Genomic DNA, 18,432 nt, shown 5'->3' with positions numbered 1-18,432 from the left:
AAGCCACAGATGCCCAAATAATGGTGCCTCAGCAATCCAGATGGGGCTGGTGATGCTGGCCCATTCTGACCTTCAGCCTGCAATAGACCCAGCAGATTTGCTAGTTCACTGATTCCAGCTCTAATGGCAGGGCCTGCAGCGCCTCCAGGAGGATGGGGCGTTGTCTGCCTGTTCAGGCACTGGATGGTCCAACTCCCCAGCCATAGCCAAGTCTCTGCCCTTGCCCAGGTATCTGTCATCTGTGATGCCTCCCAGAGTACAGTCTTCCTCAGCCATCACCTCCAGGGCATTCCCAGTCAGGCAGCTCGCCTGAGCTGCCTGTCCACCTGCCTACCTGAAGATGGCAACCTTCTCCTGTCTGCTTCACCCAGGGACCTCTCACCCAAGGGGCCTCCAAAGCAACACCTGAGGGGTGCTGTGCCCCATAATTTCTGGCTCCAGCCTCCTCAGTGTCACTCGCCAGCACCAGTGATACCGCATAGGAATCCATCCCCTCAGCCTGGTCCTTGTCTCACCCTCATGCTGTTTTTGGCAATGTGCTTGGGCATCCCCAGCAGCAGCAGTAAGCACAACAAGAGGGTGTGGGAGGTGCCATCTCACGGGCTGGTGGTTCCAGAGCAGGCCCAGCAGGAAGCAGTCATTGCCTTCAGGCAAGTCTACCCCTGCAAGGCTGACCTCTGCAGTGAGCAGAGGTTTGCACACTCACAACTTGGCCCTGACACTTATCAGGACACTTGCCAGGAACACACTTGCATCTCAGAAACAGGGAGTGGCAGGTGGGCGGCACCATCGACTGACCTGTACTCACTTGCTGCAGACCAGCTTTCAGCAAAATTTCATGTCAGGAGTCCCTGAAAGGAGGAGATGGCCTAGGTGAAGCAAAAGTGGCTGAGGGGAAGGGGATGAGGTAGTGAGGAGACACTGACTCTCGATGAGGTGCAAGTATCTTCTGTCGAGAGACTCAGCAGGTCTTTATTTATTCATTATAAGCAAGCAGAGAAATTGCATCGTTATGTGCAAAGCAGAAACAATTAGTGTATTTTATTCCCATGGACTACTGGCTGCTACGGGTCTCAGCTGGACGGTGGCCTTCAAGGTTAATAGATAAAAAACTAAGCCTTACACTAAAACTCATTATTTCAGCTAGACAATTACCTAAGATGGTTGAGAGCCACCAGAGTCAGATGCCATGGCCCATGCGTGCGTGGGTGGGGTGGTGGATGCCAGGGGATTTCAAGTCCTGTCTTCTCTCCCTGGGAACTGGAAACTAGTACATCCAAGAGGGACCTTGGCAATCACTTAATCCAATCTTCAGTCCCATGGTGAGAAGCTCTTTGGAAATCTTCGGCCCCACAGTGTGAGGCCCTTTTCTTAACTGCTTGCCAGCATCTTATCTGACAGGGACAGCAAGACCCCCTGCAACGGGGCACGTGCAATTGTGCTGTAAAGAACGCACCAGAGCCAAATTATTTTCTCTTCATTTGTGGAGATGGTGGATTGCTCTGACTATATGCAATTTGCCATGGGGTTGTACAAAATCCAAAAGTCTCAATATTTCATAAGCTAGATGTGTTTTTGAGGGTCAGGAGATATGCTAACCTTGGGTAACAGCTCCCTGGGCTTTGCAATATGGTTCTTAATAACATTCTGTTGGTTTTTCTTAATATTTATGCATATGAGAACTGGATGTAGGCCATGGGCACGAAGCAGTGCAGGGGTGGGGATTCCCTGGATGGGCTGGTCCTCCCCCTGATGTACTCCCATGCCCTAGCCAAGAAGGTAAAGCTGCAGGGAAGAGAGAACCCAGGGTTTTGGAGAAGGGTGGTTGTGATCATAGGGAGAAAGCTGGGTTTGGACCAAGAACATCGACCCCTTGTGTGGGTTCTTGGGCTGCTCTCGTGGACCCCTGTCCTTGCTGACTTTGTGGGGAGCTGGCTTCCTTGGAGGTGTTTCTGCTATGTGAGTGGAGGTCAGGAATCATCTCCACTGAAGAACCTGGAGCACCCCAATTTCCAAAAACCCCAACTCACCCTCCCTACCTGTTTGCACTGGTTGCCTGGAAACCTGGCCTTACATTGGAGGCAAGACCTTGGCAACTGCACACTCTAGAAGCTGCTACTCTGAACACTTCTCCACAGGCAACTGTACACATTTGGGTCAGAATTTATCATGGCACCATTGTGTTGCCTTCAGTGCACCTGATGGCTGCCTTCCCCGGGCAAGCCAGTGCCAACACTTGACCCTGCTGTCCCTACATCAACATAAAAGAGTTGGAAGCATTTGACTACACCTGTGAACACAGTTGCAAGAGGAAAGGGCCCCATAACCAGTTAATATTTTATATGGTCATCCCATTATGGGAAATTAAGTCTCTTCAAATTGCTCTTCAGGGGCAAGTCACCTGTGGGCTGCATCTCTTCAGGGGCAAGTAATTGAACCTGTGGGCTGCATCTTGTGTAGCGGCTGGAAGTGCCATGATGAGTGGCAAGGAGAGTGTGGGGGTGGCTCTGGGGGGCCCAGGAGTTGGGCTGTCTGCCTCTTTCTTGGCCCTGTCACAGCCTTTCTGCCCCAGCACTGACTGGCCAGTGCAGGCGTCCCTCGCTCCCATGCTGAACATACTGCTGGCTCTGGAGAACTGGGTGTGCAGTGGGCAGGTCTTCAGGCCCATCATGTTACAAGGCACAGAGAGGGGCAGCCCAATAAATCACGTTGGGTGCCAAATCTGTTACAGGGCAGGGAGAGGGGCAGCACAAACCCCCCAAAACCTGCCCATTTTAATGGATTCTGCCATCCACTGCATCAACACAAAACATATGAGACTTTAATGGGAAGGAACTTTAATACAATTAGGAAACAACACAGAAAGGGCAGAGTATAGTTTCTAAATAAAGTGTTACCTGTCCCCTCATGGGTAAAACTCCATCCAAATGGGATTGGCCCAGAGCAAGGCCCCAAAGCCTGCCACAAGTCCAAAGCATCTTCCAGTGGGGACCCACAGAAAAGGGTTTCTTGTCTGAAACAACCAGACAAGTCCAGAAGGAAAAGAGCAAAATCAAAATCAAGATAAAAGCTGCCATTGTCAACTCCCTCTGGGTCTCACCCACATCGGTGTCACCCAGTTCATGACCAAAAGGCAAGTGCAGTGTCTTCATGTGTCTACAGGCTTCATGTGCCTCCTCCAGGACTCCTTCTGGCTCCATCCTGCTTCCTTCCTTCCTCACTCTCCTCTGCAACCTCTTCTCTACCTGCTCAGCTCCACCCTCCATTTAGGTGGGGCAGGGAACCTAGAACCTCCCCCTTTCATGGGGACCACCCTGTTACAATCAGGCAGTGCATTTGTGGCTGACAATCTATGTTCATGTTGGAGATGCCCAGCGTGTGAGGCTGTCAGGCAAGGGGTGCCCCCCCTCCCAAATTTGCCTCTTTTCCCTAGTGATAAAGTTGGCTTTGCCAAAGGACCTCAGACTGGGCACTTGGGCTAAGAGTTTAATTTTCACAGTGGGAGGCTGGATACCCAAGACTGAGGCACCACCACTTGGGCTCTGGCCGAGGACCTCTTCCTGTGTGCACACACTTGGTTTCTTGCTGTGTTCTCACTTGGACAGCAGAGAGAGGGTGACCAGCTCTCCAGGGTCCCTTCTGAGACTGAGTCCTATTCCCGAGGGCTCTATCCTTGAGGCCTACTCACCTCTCCAGGGTGGGGACTTCTGACCCACCTGGAGGTCACGACACTAGTTGGAACCTTGGGGACCCAGACACACAGTCCAGGGGCGTAAATTATCCATGGTGGGCAGATGCTCAAGAAATGGGCTGTGTGAGTCCTCTGCACTGCACCCACCCCCTCTCACTGCACCCGGCACCCCTGTGCCCCTACACTGTCCAACAGGCAGCAGGAGGTGATTTGAGAGACTCCAGATAAGAGGGGAAATTGTGGGGGGAAAAACAGGGGTTGTGGGGTAAATTGCTGGAAAGAGCAAAGCCTCAGTGTCAGGGGAGCCTCCTTGGTCTGGTGACTGCTGCCTGCGGCTTCCTCCATGGGCTGCCAGGGTAGCGCCAGGCTTTAAGTGTCTTCGGGACAGGGCAATTGTTCTTCCTGGGGGCAGCATGGGGGTGGCAAATGAAAACCCTCTGTGACCTGACCGGGGCAAGTCCGGGTCCCACAAGCATGCCAAAGGGCCAGTGAGGAGCGGGAGATAACTGGTCTTCCCCCACAGGATGGCCCCCAGACCCCTGTGCTGGCAAGTGGAGGGAACATTTGAGGAGGACTCACCTTCTCACTTTGCTTGTTGTTGCGCCCAGCATCCTCCTAGCATGGGTGACCTTCACCCTGAGATCAAGGGTAAATCTACCCCTGAGACACCACCTCTTAGACCAGCCAGCACTGTCAGCACATGTCCTGGCCTCACAGGACTCTCACATGTCTGCAGGTGACCCCACTATTGCTGTAGACTTTTCTACTGGCTCAGCAGAAGTGGGCTCTGGACCAAATGCTGGCCTCGTGCCCAGAGAGCCCCGCTGGGCTGGCCCAGGCCTGGCACTGGGAGGAGCTCAGTATCACCATTTATCTCAGAAGATGATACTCTTGTGTGGAAGGACTTGCCCAGCCTAGGATCAAAGCTTCAGGAGTACCTTTTGCCACCCAAAGCTGGTGGGCAGGGAATGGTGGGCAGGAATCAGGGACGGGAAGCGAGGTAAAGCGAGATCCCAGGAAGGCCAGGCATCAGGAACGAGATGCCCATCAGCCAATGAGCCAAGGCTCACCCTTCCCTACCCGGCTAGACCTGCTTTCTAACCTCTCTGTTAGGGAATGGCTCAGATATGAACATAAGATTCCCTAATTCCTGTCAGACTATTTCTCAGGGGATGAAGATGGGTGGGGTGAAAAGAGCACTTGGATTGTCACCTGTGGCCTTGGATAAGGGGCTTGGAGACCAGCCCTCATGCTCATGCTGGTGAAGTGTTTCTGTCCATTGATGGGAGGATGGGTCCCTGGACGGCTTATGGCCAATCTGGGGCTCCCCTGCCTTGCCCCCCACCTCATCTGCTTTTACGGATGGCATGTTCCAAAAGAGCCTCCGTCTGCACTTAGCCTGGGACGTGTGTGCCCACTGCCCTGGGAGCCCCAGGGGCCCATGGGTCTCTGGGTCCCCTTGGTGCCTGGCTCCCAGCATAGGGTATCTTTTGGCTTGATGTTCTCTGGCTTCAGACACCCTGGCCAGAGACTTACCACCAGGCCTCTGGCCAGATAAGCCGTCTGATTTTTGAGAAATAATTGTACACTGCACACTGCCACTGCTGTTCAGGCCGCACTGGTGGGGGCGGGCTTTCTGAATACTGTCACTGCAGAGCCCCTCCGGGGGCGCCTTCCCATTCATAGCTGCCCCTCTGGTGTGGCTTCTCCCTCCCTCTCCCAAGCCCTCACCTTAGGTAGAAACCAGCAGGCCAGGAGAAGAAAGGTTTTTTGTTTTGTTTTCATTTTTTTTTTCCCAGCAGCTACCATACAAAGAGTGTCCTCAACCCCCACACAAAATAACAACAAACCCGTGTCTCTGCATCATGAACCGAGTTTTGTTGCAGCGGTGGGCCTGTGTGCTGACATCAGCTTTTCCTGGCCCTCTCTAGAGTTCTCTGCCTGCCTCTCCTGGCTGCCCACTCCTCCCAAGACCCCTCTCTGATGGGTGAGGAGGTGTGTCTCAGTGTGGTGCCATTGCTCCCCATGTCACCTAGCTGGGACACAGTGCAGTGATTGCAAATGACCACCTAGTGAGGACCCTGGCCAGCTGTGGCTGGTGCCTACAGGAACCCCAGAATTGCAATGCGAATAAGATTGGAGCCATCCAGAAGATTGCAGTGTTTCCCCTCTTGCCCTCAGAAGCTGTATGTTAACCCTTTTCACAAAGTTATAGTCAGTGAGTCATTTCAGAGCTGGTGCAGGAATGGTTAGTGACACTGGAATGTTCATACACAAGGTTACACGCTGACAGTCTGTTCTGCCCACATCTTCGCCCCTTCTTCACCTTACTGCACTGGCACCAAAAGCAGCAGGTGCATTTGTGTGTCATCTATAGAGTGTTGCAGGGTGAGGCTTCTTGGGAAGTGTGACAGCCTTGGGTGCTCACAGCCTGGAGATGGAAATGGGGGTGGGAGGGCCGGGAGCAGTGCAGGCAGGGCTCAGAGCTCTGTGTCCTGAGTCAGTGATGGCTGGGGGTGGGGAGATGTGGGGCTCAGAGCAAGGGCTGGGTAGACGAGCAGCCAGCTGTGTTGAGAAGTGTGGGGGTCAGAGCAGACAATCAGGACCCTGTGAATTCAGGGACATCAAAGGGCTGGGCAGAAGCAGATAGATCTGGCTGTGAAAGCACCACCTCTGATAGCCAAACCATGCTTAGCTACAGGTCAGGCTCTCTCCAGATGAGATCATGTATGCAGATGAGAATGATGACAGTCTTGATGGGATTTTATTTCATGTGTGGCTTTGTGGCCTGACTGTGGCTTCTGTGGGATCACAGGTGTCTGTGCTACAGACATGGCATCGTGCCTCTCCTCTGGGTGTTTATATTTTGCAAGGAGTCAGTCACCTCCCTGTTTCTTAAGCCAGTGCCCCATGCAATGAGGACAGCATGGCCAGGGGATCTGATAGGTGGCTTGCAGCCTGCTTGCCCTCCTCCCTCCTGAGGGGCAGGGGAAGCTCTCTCTCTGGAAACTTGTCATTAGCATGTTCAGTGTGACAACGAACAGAACCACCCAGTGAATAACTGGACTCTGGAATGAGGCTACGGTTACATGTGGGGGTCCTTGCTGGCCCAGCCAGATAAGATGCTGGCAAGCAGTTAAGAAAAGGGCCTCACACTGTGGGGCCAAAGACTGTTAAAGGGCCTCACACCATGGGGCCGAAGATTTCCAAAGAGCCTCATGCCAGTGGGGCTGAAGATTAATCTATAACCTATAAACATCCTTTGTTTTTTGTTCTTGGTCATAAAAAGAGTAAAACCTCTCAGGAAGTACATTGGGCAATAAAGTATATGCATAAGAATATTGTAAGTACATGGCACGAAAAATTACCTTCTTAAAAATCAATCACTCTTTGGTCAACTTGACAATGGGACATAATTTGTTATGCATGCCTGACAAGCAATCCAGCACAAAGATTATAGTAAGTCCTTCTTTTGCTTTTTTTACAAGTTTCTTAGGTAGGTTTTTAAATGAAGTTAATTGTGTTAAGAAGTTTCTAGGTAGAAAACCCTGTTAGCTGATAACTCAGAAAGCAGCTGGCCTCCCGCTAAAGGCCATATGAGTAAGAAGTCTTTTGATGCTTAGGCTTTAGCTGATAGGAGTGTACCGACCACTATCAACTGTCTTGGGTAATTGTCTAGCTGAAATAATGAGTTTTAGTGTAAGGCTTAGTTTTTTCATCTATTAACCTTGAAGGTTACCTTCTTGCTGAGAGCACATAGCAGCCAAAAGTCTATGGGAAAAGATTGCACTGATTGTTTCTGCTTTGCTTCCATGCACATGATGATGTAATCTCACTGCTTGCAAAAATGAATAAATAAAGACCCGCTGAGTGCCTCAGTAGGAGATAACTTGCACGAAAAAAGAGAGTGTGTATCTGCCTCACTCCCCTTCCCCTCAGCCCTTAAGTTTTCACTGACACCATCTCATCCTTTCAGGGACTCCTGACAGGACATTTTGCCGAGGCTGGCCTTTGGCAGTTACAGTTCCCTTTGTGTGGCTGACACACCCCTCCCATGTGCTCCCAGGAGGGTGAGCTCCCAGGCCTGTGTGCCTAGGAGTGGCACACTCCCAACAAGGTGTGCCTTGCAGAAATTTGTGCTCTCAGGAAGCTGTACTCCCAGGAGCACATGTCTTTCCAGGAGTGTGTCTCTTCCAGTAAGACCTGTTTTTTCAGGAGTGTGTGTATATATACTCTTGAGATTATTTTCTCCGGTGTATACATCCCCAGAGTATATTCCCCCAGGAAGTTGTGTCTCCCTGGAATGTTTTCACTCAGGAGGGTGTGCCTCCAAGGAAGATGTTCCCTCGGGCACCAAAAGCAGCCAGTGCATCTGTGTGTTTTTTAGAGTGTTGCAAGGTGGAGCCTTCTTGGGAGATGCTGACAGCCTGGGGATGAGAATGGGAGTCTGTTTCTCCATGGCCAGGAACAGTGTGGCAGGGGTCAGAACGCTGAATCCTGAGTCAGTGGTAGCTGCGGGTGGGGAGGTGGAGGGCTCAGAGCCAGGGCTGGGTGAGAAGTAGCCAGCTGTGTTGATAAGTGGGGGAGAGGCAGAGCAGAAAATCGAGGGCCTGTGATTCCAGGGATATCACAGGGCTAGACAGGATGCTGTGTTCCCCAGGAGCGTGTGTCTTCTAGTAGGGGTGCTCCCAGGAGGGTGTGCTCCCTGGCATGACGCTTAGACACTTTTGCTGGCAAAGTCCTTAAGTCATGGCTTTTGCTATTCCCAGGTCCTGCTGTCACCATTGCCTTTATCCTTGAAAGCACAAAAAAAGACAACCATACACACAGGCACACCCAGACACACACAGATACACACAACCCAGACACATTGACAATGCACTAGACACACACTATCCTCACTACCTACCTAATAGTCACTTGTAAGCCCCACAGAGCCTCACATTCTCATTTTTGAACTTTTCTGTCCTGAATTCTAATCAACTGGGATAATAAGCAGGAACATATGGTTTTATGGCAAGTGAGAGGGGTTCAAGAAAAAATAATGGGGTGAAGGCCAGCATGGTCCCCAGCTAGTGCTGGTGCAGTGTGGGGAACGGAACCCCTGGAATGTGCTGTCAGGCGCTTTAGAGGCTTGCAGGGCAGGGTCCGGGATGGAGCCGGGACAGCAGCTGACCGAGGCCCTGCTCCTGGCCCAGGTCTTAGCTTGTCCTCTCCCATTCCTGGCTCTCAGCTTGAGTCCTGCTGGAGGATTTTGTGCGTATGGTGCCACACGTTACATGTGACTGCAGACGGCCCAAGGCACCGAGGCTTTGGCTTAACCGAGCTGCACTAACTCAATTCTGTTTCTGCATGGTGGCGGGTGTTTATTACCTAATAGGCACCGGGTGCTTTTACGTGGGTCTCTGGATGCTACATTTTGAATTTCTTTCTGAGTAAGAAGACATTCAGGGCTTCCCTGGTGGTGCAGGGGTTAAGTCTCAGCACTATATAGTTATTGGCAGCCACTGGAGCTGGAGTTCAATCTCCAGTCAGGGAGCTACACACGTGGTGCCACAGATCTCTCCTTCCTCGGCCTCTGCTCCTCTCTCAGGGTATTTGAGTCAGTCTGCCTGTTTGGCTCCCCACTCTGTCTCAGGTGAGTCCTCTCACCCCCATATGTCTGCCCTGTACCCCAGTTCTTGTAGGCATAAAGCTTAAAAAAAAATGAGACATTCAAGGGCATTGCAGTCCCTGGAAGGAACTCCCGGGGGCTTCGGTGATTGTCCTGAGTCAATCTCATTGCCTAGGAGTCACAGTGGCTTGAAGAACAGACATCAGACCCATGGCAGGATCCAGGGGCTGGGAGCAACTCTTCCCTCAGAGGCATGTCCAGCTTGGCAGTGTTTAAATGCTCTGGTCTGTCTGGTATCCACAGCTTTGCCTATGGTGTTCTCCAAAACAGCTGTTGCTCTGTTCACTATTCTGATAACGCCCACTTTCTCTGTGTGTATCTAACCCACAGTTTTCGAACACCCTGACCTCCCTGAGTTGTGGCTATGCCCTGCAGTGCCTGTGCTTGGCTGCAGTGTTGTGGGTTTGCCGACCCCAGTCTGTTTCTCCATAGAGCCCCCTGCCTCTTCCTGATGACGCCAAGGAGTTCCAGCCTCGGGCCAAGCCACACTGTCTCTGCCTGGTCTCCACGGGGTGGGAGACACAGCCCAGCTGCCTCAGAAGGAAGAAGTGGAGGGAAGTGGGTTGTACTCTGGGTTGTACACAGGAGCCATCTGGGCTTGAGCGTCTTGTCCTGAGCCTGTAACAAGGGATGGGCCCAGGGCTTCCTCTGGGACTGCCACCACCCGGGAGGGTTGGGACATCTGTCACACCTGGGGTTCTATCCCAGGAGGGGCACGAACGAAGGTGCAGCGCGAGGCTCCCCGACTGGCTGGGGCGGGTTTTCTGAGCACTCGCTAGTGAACTGGTTACTCCTCCAAAGGCACTGCTGGCTCATGAGGGCCCCCCATGACTCACAGGGATCTCCCCAGCTGAAAACGCTCTTTCCTTGAGTGACAGGCTCAGCAGAGGCTCCTCCATGCCCGTTTGCCTGGAGGAGTCAGGGTGGCCACAGTCGGGGGTGGTTGGTGATGTGGCTGTGAGCTTGCTGGTTGTTGGCCCCAGTTTTAACTCTGGCCCTGGGGACCTGTGTGCAATTTCATATATGTATGGGCACATAGGTTTTACTAATACATTGATTTATGGCCCCTCTTAGTTTGTCCTGTACAAGCATTTCCCAAAGTAAGTCACATGGTAGATGTTGCTCTTGCCTGGAAACACAGTATGTGTGTGCTCGGGGTGTGTGTTCCATGTGTCCCACCCATGGCCTATTGTAGGACTGCATGTTGCTGTGCAGAGTGGGTCTGGATGTGGTGCCTGGCAGCAGAGGGACAGGTGTGGGGAACATGCCTGGATCCCCAACGGTTTTGGCGCTCAGGGTGCAGGAGTCACTGTGGCTGGAGTGTCCCTGAGACCTTGCTCATTTGTGCTCCTTCGTTCTCTAGATCTGCAGGCTTGTGCCTTGGAGATGTTCCAGGAGCATGGGACACCCATGGCTGGTGTGTCAGGCCTCTGAAGCGGCCTGTGCCCCACAAGCCACAGCAGGAGCCCAAGACAGTGGTTATAGTGGAGCAGGTGGCCTAACTCAGAGCTTCAGACACTCAGGGAGCTCATGCCCACAGACCCGCTGCATGCACCAAGAGGTACTGTAGCCACTCTCCAAGAGGCTGGCCCCACAGGGGCCCCGGCCACTAGGATGGGAGCTCAGGCCCATTGAGAGACACAGCTGGTGCACCTGTGTCAGCTACCTGGCCATGCTGGGAAGGCCCTGGCCAAGCCATCCCTGGTGGTCCTGGACTTGTGCCTGGACCACCTGACTCTGTCACACAGCCCCTGCATCTTGGTGGACAGGCCACTCAGAGGTGCACCCACAGATGCCTGAGGGCAGCAGGCGAGCATGTACACTCCTGTGTGGCCTACCAGGAAGACCTGTGCCCTCCCACGCATGCTGCCGCCGTGGAGAACTCTGGTCCTCTTCTCTGCAGTTTGCCTCCCAGAAACTGTTGGACAAGCTGCTCCAGCTCATCCAGTGTGAGAATTCTGCCAGGTACTGTCCCTGCTGTGGAGGCTGAATCTCTTCCGTCCTGTGCATCTCTGGGGGTGGGGTGTGGTGGGGCCGTGCCTGAAAGGCACCTGGTTCAGCTCCAGAGTCAGGATCTATAAGCAGGTCCTGGGGCAAACCTGCAGCGTCCTGGGTCAGGGAACTTCTAGTGAGATCGGGAGTAGACTTTCCCATGGGGTAATGGGTGCCCACGGTGCCAGGGAGTGCTGCTTTCTGGCACACACTTCTGTGGCGGGTCAGGCAGGCATTTTCCCCAAGCACTGGTCATCAAAATCACCTTTAGCCACAGCGTGAGGCTGCTGTGAGGGCCTCAGCTGACTGACTGCCTCTCTTTCCAGGGTCAAGCAGGTGATGGAATTCCCCACCATGGTGAAGATGGTGCCCATCAAGATCGTGCACACAGAGAGCCAGCGGGAGAAGGCGAGCCAACCTCGCAGCCCAGCGGGCTGGAGAAGGACCAGCTCAGGCCTCTGTGCATGTTGAAGCAGTCCTAGTCCAGCTTCTGCATGTACAGCCACCAGGGCGCCCAACCCACGCACCCCAGCGCAGACAACTGCACCTCCCCTGCCGTGCTCAGCTACGTGAAGGCCAAGGAGTGCAGGGTAGAGGACCCAAAGTCGGAGGAGCTGACCCGGGAGGTCGGGGGCAAGGGCAAGTCCCTGGCCCACTTCCTGGACCCCTGTGTAAAGATGAGGACTGCCATGAAAATGATGGAGGTCATCTTCCCCAAAGACAGGTACCTCTTGGAGGATGCTCAGCAACAGAGGAAGCTGCTCCCCAAAGTCCCCTCTCCTTGGCCCCTGAGGAGAAGTGCATGTGCCCTGTGCCCCAGCTCTGCCCCATGAAGTCCCAGATGGTTTTGGGGGGTGGGATGGCGGCTGGGGAGGGGCATGCAGTCCTAAGTGCCCCCAACACGTTGCTTACTGCAGTTGCCGGCCTGAGCCTCCTGAAAGGGAAACTGAGGGAGACAGGCCTAAATCCTGGGGGTGTCGACCTCAGGGCTTGACAGTCTTGACAGCCCTACCTGCTCTTTCTCAGTGGGAGGCCAAGGTGGTTGAGGGAGACACCCATGCCTGCTCCTCCACCAGGCAGCAGTTGTCAACCTGGGGCCTGTCTCCCCCAGGCACTGGGGGCCAGAACTGTGCAGCTTGGTTGTCATAACGGCAGAGTCACACCTGAAGTCCAGGGGGTGGGGGCCAGCGTGCTTCACCACACCCCAAAACCCAGGACAGCCAGGCCACCACAACAGAGTGTGAAAATCTCAGGTGCCTGAAATGTCAGGGGCCTGCAGGAGCAGAAATAGGCACTGAGGTCTGGGGCCCTGCAAGCATCTGTGTGCACATTAGGGAGCGCCCTGCAGGGCAGCAGAGTGGGAGGAGGAGGGCCAGGTGGACCAGACCAGACAGCAGGCCCTGGGACAACTCATGGGATGGTGAGGGACACATGGGCGTCCTGGGGTCCCCACGCCCCACTGATATGGATCACTGTTCTACTCCCAGGTAGAGGATGTGAGGCATGCCTCTTCACTGTCCCTTCCCCGCTCTAAAGGCAATGCCTGTTGTCAGTGGCAAGTTGTTTGCAGTTCTAACTCTGCCACCTGCTCTTGGCTCCCGCTTTTGCTGTGTCGAGCACATGCTCGGCACAGGACCCGCCTGGGCCAAGGAGTGCAGGCACAGGGACATCCCTGCTGACCTGCTCCTGTGCTTCCCAGGAAGGAGGAGCCAAGCACGCCTGCTGTCATGCCACTGCTCACCAGCTCCGCCTACTACAGCACATCAGACCCCAAGGCTAAGCTGTTGATCAAGATGAAGGACCTGCAGGAGCAGCAGGAGCCTTGAAGAGGACTCAGCAAGTGACTTGGACCACGATCTGTCAGTGAAGAGATTAGGGCAGCAGAGATGCCAACAAGCACATGGCACTTCCCTTCCAGAGGTGAGGAGGAGGGGACTCCACCATGCCAGGTGCCTTGCCCTCTGCTTTTGCCCCAGGCACTGTGTCCCCACAATGGAAGAAGCTGGATAGTACTCTTCCATCCCAGGAAGGCTGGCATCCTCACGAGACAGACATGTACACACACCAGTCAGCAAGCTGCAGCCCGGGAGCCAGATCTGGCCATCTGTCATTGCAAATAAAGGGTTATTCAGACACATTGGTTCATGGGCAGATAGTGTCTCCTAGCTTTGGCCACAGCAGCACAGCAAAGTCACTGCAACATTGACCATGCAGCCTTTCAAGTCGAAACTATTTCCTACTTGGTCCTTTGTAGCATAAGTTTGCCAACACTAATGTAACCTGTTGGTGGTACAAAAATTAAAACCAGGTGAAGGGATAGAGAGAGCAGGAGTATGATGATGGAGGAGGTGCAGATGAAGGGATGATTGGACAGGGAGTTGGAGTGACCATGGGCAGCCCTGCGAGCATCCCTGCTGGCTAGGCAGGGGCCAAGCGAGTGCAGAGGACCTGGTGTGGTGTGTCTAGAAGCTGCAGAGCCAAGCAAGGGATGCTCAGAGAAGAGGTCAGGGACTAAAGAGCAGGTGTCCATGATCTCACAGTAGGGACAGAATCACCACCACAAATGCCAGTGTCACCGTTCCTGTCTGAGCTTTAATGTCAATGCACACATGCTGGCCTGAGAAGGTCTGTGAGCGCAGGACCCGAGACAAAGGTCACAGGCCTCGGCTCTCTCCGGCTGTTCCCTGCTTCTCCCACCTGACTGGTCGTGGCAGCCCTGCCTAGCTCCCCACCCCATCCCTACACCCCAGCATGGCCTGAAGGGCTGAGCAGCACACTGCCATTCCACGACTGGTCGTTCCTCCCAGGAGGTAGGCGCTGGTGTCCCCTCTGGAGCTGACACCATCACGAGTCCTGCCCTGTCCCCACAGCAGGAGCTCTCCAAGAGTTCAGCTACAAGATGCCGGTGTTCTGGAAGGCCTGTGAGAGACTCCTGGAGGATGTCCAGGCCAATAGCATGCTGGGGGAGGAAATGGAGGCTCTCGCCAAGAATGTCTGCAAGCACAATGAGTTTGACAAGTCCCGGATGTTCATCTGGGACCTGGACAAGGTGGTGAACCTCCTGCCATCTCTGTTGGTCCTCCTGGCCCTCCTGGAAAACATTTTCAATAGCCTGGACAACAGTACTTCTCCTGGAGATGAGGTAGGTGTAGGCACAGCAGACCTGCAGCTGGTGGTCCACAGGCGGCTTACCTGGGTATGTGGGGAATAAGTCTGGCAGTCTGGAGCAGCTGGTGGGTTGGGCACCGTGGCAGCTGCAGGGCTGCCACTGTCTTGAGCCCAGGGAACAAGGTGATAAGGGTTCATGCACATATCTTTAGGAAATGAGCTTCACTTTTTCCACCCCCATGTGTCAGTGGAGCCCCCCAGTGCCTGACAGATCCCTGTCTCAGTGCTGGTCTCCACTAGCGGGTGCTGTGTCTCCCAGACCAGAGCAGCCTTGAGGAGTTTGGGGCCTGTTCACTGGCTCCCTTTCCTGATCCAGCAGCTTGGGGCATTGCCCCACCCCTTGCAGCCCCTTCCTCCTCCAGGACCTCAGAAGCTTGCCTTCACTAGTGTCCACCGGCTTTCCGCAGCGTCTTGCTCCTTGAATCATGCCCGATTCAAGCCCACGTTTGCCTTTGTCCTTCTGAACTGGGCAGTGCAGAAGTGGCTTGGCTGTTGGCCTAGGCCAGCAACATTTCATCTTGTGCTCTGGGTGAATAGCACCCCACATGTGGAGTGCATGACCTCTAGAGCCGCATGTCTGTCACAGGGTCCTGGCATCCACCGCAGGCCACTTGCTAGATCAGAGACCAGCAAACATTTGCTAATGGGTGTCTTTGTACATAACAACCTTCCAAAGGATGGTCTTTGCTCTTAGTAACAGGCATAGGGGCCTCCTTTGTGGTGCAAGTGGCAAAGTACCGCACTATGAAGCAATTTGCAGCCTCAGCAGAGCAAGTTTGATCCTGGCTGGCCAGGAAGCAACCCACATGGTGACGCAGCCCTCTCCTGTCTTGCCCACTGCTCCCGTCAGCAGTCTGTTTGCCTATTCTGTTTCCCTGCTCTGTCTCTGGTGAATCCTCTCACCCCAACACCCCTGCATCTCTGGCCTGTACCCCAGCTCTTGTATGCATAAATAAATCAATATTTTTTAAAAATTAGTTTAAAAAAAATAAGAGGTCTAGCTTCTATGGAAGCAGAGAGAAAATATTCCTTTTGCAGATGAGGGTGGCTTCATGCTACATAGGAGATCTTGGTGTGATTTTGGGTGGTCATGCAGCTATCAGTGAACACGCTATATAGGGAATTAATAGTTATGGGCTTTAGCTCCTGAGCCTCATGGGTTATGTGCATGTTGCACTTTTCTTTGTGAGCTTGGCCAAATTTATCTGGAGACAGGAAAATAGCAGCAAGAAGAAAGAGGCATCTTTATGCATGCTTAAATCTCCCAAGGGTAGATTTAAATGAGACAACACAGTCGCAGGTCATGTGATGGCGCAGCTCATGTGTGACTGAGGCCCGGGAGTTGTGCAAAACACTCTGGGTGTGTGGCAGCAACCCTGTTGGGATTTGACACTGGCACAGACTCATCTGTGAGAGTGTTTCTCAGAATCTACCCGGTGTTAAGCGACTCGTGGCTGTAGTGTGGTCTCCGCAGCTCAGCTTACTTTTGGTCCACCCCGCACGCACTGTCATGGAGCTGGCAGACCTATTCAGGGTTTGGGGGAGCAGAAGGAGCACAGCAGCAGGGATCGGGCCCATGTTCCCCTGGGCTCAGGCTCCAGAACCCACCCTGCCTCCCTGGACACATGTTTGGAGGTCAGTCGGGCTACATCCTGGCTGCATGACCAACGTTGCCTTGCCTTGCTGAGCTGCAGGCCTGTGCCAGGCCAGGGGTGGGTGGGGTAGCCTCAGTGTCCAGGGCAGCCAGGGCAGGTTCGAATCACTGTGCCACTGAAGGTGCAAATCTTCGTGCCTGGCGGTGCAGGCTTTGGGAAGTGCAGGTTTCTAGAGACAAGCTAGTGAGGTGACAGATGTGGAGTGAGGGTCTAGAGGCTGCCACTGTCCTTCCAGACAGAGAGGGGACATAACAGCCATGTGCCCAACATCTGGCGGGAGTTGTGTGGCTGTGCCTTTCTGCGCCCTGCCTGTGCCTGGAGACTGAGGCATCGATGTGGTTGGGCTTCTTCCCAGCAGAACCCCGAGACACTTAGCCCACCTCTTCCTTGCTCTCAGGGAGCCTGGAGGCTGTAAGGAAACTGGTGGTTCTGCAGACAGTGACTGTGGCTTGGATTTGAGATGAGGGACCCTCTGTGTTCCCCAGAGATGGACCCTAAAGGGGAGTGCAGGCAAGCAACCCTCCCTGTGTCTTCCCACCTCCAGCCTGCATTTCTACAGTGTTCTCAGCAGGTCCTCTTGCTGCCAGAGGACTTGGAGACCCCAACCAGTCCTGCAGAGGGAGGTGCCCCAGTCAGCTCTCCCAGGGACTGGGGCCTATGTCACCAGAAGTGTCCTCAGTACCCTTACCTCGGTGCCCCTGAGTTCCGTGGGTTCTAGCCCCCATGGTGATGGTGCCCAAGGCTGTGGGGAGGGGCAGCCCCTAGGAACCTGTAGCCAGGCTGCCCAGAGCACATGCCCCAGGCTCTGCCTGCCCCCTCTCACTGCTCCAGGCCTCAGTGCCTGCCCTTTGTCTATAGTAACTACTGCTGGAGAGCAGAGGGTTCTGATCCAGCTGCACAAAGACACCAAAGAGCTCAAGGAGAACCTGGACCGCTACGAGTACATCGTCTTCAACATTCTGGCAGCTACCTCGGCGAAGACAGCCTGGCTGACCATGTGCATTTCGTCAAGATGAAGTGGCTCTGATCATCAAGCAGCGCAAGCTGGAGGACAAGATCCACCTGGACAAGGAGCAGTTCAAGTGCTTGTTTGACAGCCTTCAACCTGAGAGACTCCAATGGGCGCCTGCCTGGCCCAGGAGGGACCCAGCAAGTCACTTCCCCCGTCACTGGTGACACACACCTGCATTCTTGTGGGCACTGACCCCTCTGGTGCCCACATGCTCTGAGAAAAGCAGTAAGCCCCCTGGTGTTTGGGAAGATATTGTGTCATTTTTTTTGCTCCCCCCAGTGCCAGGCAGGCTACCTGTCCTGCATCCTCCTGTGTTTCCAGGTGGCATTAGGCCGTGGCTCCGCCCCTCCTCAGCAGGGCCTCCGGTCCCCTACCCCACAGCATCCAGAGTCCCAGAGGGCCACCCTCCTCTGTCTTGGTGCCATATCGGGCACAGGCTGCCCCTGTTTCCCTGCTTGTCCCTGGCAGGAGAAATTCATGGCAGTGGCCTCCGACCTGCCTCCTGGAAGCTGAAGCCTTTGCAGGTCGTCACTGAGCAAGCGAGACATGGATGACCCCCAAGTCACCTCCCGAGGTGGTCGGAATAAAGCAACCTGGTTCCAAGTGTCTGGTGATAAATCACAGCCTGCTCATTGTTTCTTTTCTTTCTTTTTTTTTTAAGATTTATTTATCTATTTATACAAGCACGGGTACAGTCAGAAGTGCAGGAGGGTGAGAAAATTCCCCAGAGCCAGAACGAAGAACTGAACAGTCTGAGTGATGAAACACACTGCTGAGGGGAGCAGCAAGTGCAGCAGGAGAGGTCTGCGTGCCTTGTGGGGCCCTTGCCTGTGGCCTGGAATTCAACAGGCACTGCAGAGGCTGCAGGCATCTTTGCAGCTCAGTATCGCTGTGCCGCTGGGGAGGCCACTGCTTGCTGTTTCTGAGCGAATTTCCCCACCTCATTCTGGGTGGGTGTGATGCTTGAGGCACATGGATTTTCCCTCTGTGGGTTCTTTTGCTGCTCTGCATGCTGGCAGAGCAGGGACCTCCCTTGGGATTCTCATGGATTTATGGATCATGCAACTACAGGGTTTATAGATGTGCTGGGGGCACACAGCCCTCACATGAATTCCCTTAACACCAGGGCCAAGCCAGCTGTTGAGGGGCAGGCTCGTGGAGAGCAGCAGCAGTCATGTCTGAGGACAGGACTTCCTTTGGGAGCCCTGGAGACCTGCCTCATGTGGCCGTAGAGAGCTGT

The 18,432-nt window shown here is 54.0% G+C and overlaps 1 pseudogene; it reads left to right on the top strand.

The window, feature by feature from the left end:
* Positions 1-534: 534 nt before the first annotated feature.
* Positions 535-17,705, top strand: LOC119250821 (protein Shroom2-like; annotated as a pseudogene).
* Positions 17,706-18,432: the final 727 nt, after the last annotated feature.

This window comes from Talpa occidentalis, unplaced genomic scaffold, assembly GCF_014898055.3.
Source record: "Talpa occidentalis isolate TD23 unplaced genomic scaffold, MPIMG_talOcc4v2.1 talOcc4.18, whole genome shotgun sequence".
NCBI lineage: Eukaryota > Metazoa > Chordata > Mammalia > Eulipotyphla > Talpidae > Talpa > Talpa occidentalis.
Note: the sequence above shows the minus strand (reverse complement) of the source record. Positions and strands in the feature narration are given on the sequence as shown.